This window comes from Orycteropus afer, unplaced genomic scaffold (genome assembly GCF_000298275.1).
Source record: "Orycteropus afer afer isolate SDZICR_OR568_19922 unplaced genomic scaffold, OryAfe1.0 scaffold00036, whole genome shotgun sequence".
In the NCBI taxonomy this organism is placed as follows: domain Eukaryota; kingdom Metazoa; phylum Chordata; class Mammalia; order Tubulidentata; family Orycteropodidae; genus Orycteropus; species Orycteropus afer.
The window spans coordinates 1,616,253-1,618,649 of NW_006921623.1; positions in this window are offsets into that span (position 1 = coordinate 1,616,253).

A 2,397-nucleotide genomic window follows, 5' to 3' on the forward strand; every position below is an offset into this window, starting at 1 on the left:
AAAACAAGGCCAGGAGATGATTGTGGAACAGACCATCAACTGCTCATATGCACGTTCAAGCTGAAGTTGAAGAAAATTAAAACAAGTCCATGAGAGCCAAAATGTGACCCTGATGATATCCCTCCTGAATTTAGAGACCATCTAGAGAATAGATTTGATGCATTGAACACCAATGACCGAAAACCAGAGGAATTGTGGAATGACATCAAGAACTTCATCCATGAAGAAAGCAAGAGGTCATTAAAAAGACAAGAAAAAGAAGAAAAGACCAAAATAGATGTCAGAAGAGACTCTGAAACTTGCCCTTGAATGGAGAGTAGCTAAAGCAAATGGAGGAGATGACAAGATAAAAGAGCTGAACAGAAGATTTCAAAGAGCAGCTCGAGAAGACAAAGCTGATTATTATAATGAAATGTACAAAGACCTGGAGTTAGAAAACCAAAAGGGAAGAACACATTCAGCATTTCTCAAGCTGAAAGAACTAAGGAAAAATGTAAGCCTCGAGTTGCAATATTGAAAGACTCTATGGGCAAAATACTGAATGATGCAGGAAACATCAAAAGAAGATGGAAGGAATATACAGAGTCACTGTACCAAAAAGAATTGGGTGATATTCATCCATTTCAGGAGGTGGCTTATGATCAAGAACTAATGGTATTGAAGGAAGAAGTTGAAGCCACACTAAAGGAACTGGTGAAAAACAAGGCTCCAGGAATTGACAGAATACCCATTAAGATGTTTCATCAAGTGGATGCCATGCTGGAGGTACTCACTCAGCTATGCCACAAGATTTGGAAGACAGCTACCTGGACAACCGACTAGAAGAGATCCATATTCGTACCCATTCCAAAGACAGGTGATCCCACAGAATGTGGAAATTAGCTAACAATATCATTAATATCACATGCAAGTAAAATTGTACTGAAGATAATTCAAAAATGGTTGCAGCAGTATATTGACAGAGAGCTTCCAGAAATGCAAGCTGGATTCAGAAGAGGACATGGAATGAGTCTGGTGTCAGATGGATTTTAGCTGAAAGAAAAGAATACCAAGAAGATGTTTACTTATGTCTTATTGACTATGCAAAAGCATTCAATTGTGTGGATCATAACAAATTATGGATAACATTGAGAAGAATAGGAATTCTGGAACACTTTATTGTACTCATGAAGAACCTGTACATAGATTGGGAGGCTGTCATTAGAACAGAACAAGGGGATACTGCATGGTTCGAAATCAAGAAGGGAATGTGTCAGGGTTGTATCCTTTCACCACACTTATTCAATCTGTATGCTGAGCAAATAATCCGAGAAGCTGGATTATATGAAGAAGAATAAGGCATCAAGATTGGAGGAAGACTCATTAACAACCTGCGATACGCAAATAACACAACTTTGCTTGCTGAAAGTGAAGGTGACTTGAAGCACTTACTGATGAAAATTAAAGACTACAGTCTGCAGTATGGATTACACCTCAATATAAAGAAAACAAAAATCCTCACAACTGGTCCAATAAACAGCTTCACAGTGGATGGAGAAAAGATTGAAGTTGTCAAGGACTTCATATTACTTGGGTCTACAATCAGCACCAATGAAAGCAGCAGCCAGGACATCAGACGACGTATTGCACTGGGCAAATCTGTTGCAAAACACCTCTTTCAAGTAATGAAGAACAAAGGTGTCTCCTTGAAGAGTAAGATGTGCTTAACCCAAGCCACGGTATTTTCAATCACCTCTTATGCATGTAAGAGCTAGACAATGAATAAGAAAGACCAAAGAAGAATTGATGCTTTTGAGTTGTGGTGTTGGAGAACAATGCTAAGAGTACCATGGTTTACTAAAAAGACTAACAAATCTGTCCTGGATGAAGTGCAGCCACAACACTCCTTGGAAACGAGAATGGCCAGATTCATCTCACCTACTTTGGTCATGTTGTCGGAAGGAACCATTCCCTGAAGAAGGATCTCACGCTTGGTAAAGTAGAGGGTCAACGAAAAAGGGGAAGCTCTTCAACGAGATGGAATGACACAGTGACTGCAATGATGGGCTCACGTATAGCAAAGATCATGAGGCTGGCACAGGACCAAGCAGTGTTTTGTTTGGCTGTGCATAAGTCGTTATGAGTAGGAGATGACTTGATGGCACCTAACAACAACAGTCACCCTTTGGCTTGGAAGCGAACTCACTCCTATGGCTTCCAGGCCATAAGACAGGCTTACAAGGTGAACATTTATACCAGGTAGGTACTCCTTAGAACAGCACTATGCTACCAGAACTCCCAAAATGAGAAAGAGGGGAGGGGCTGAAAAATAGGATCTCTCCTAGTCATGCGGGAAGGGGCGAGAATATTTAGCCTTTCCTAAGGCGTAGTAGGAGCTCTGGTAGCATAGTGGCTAAG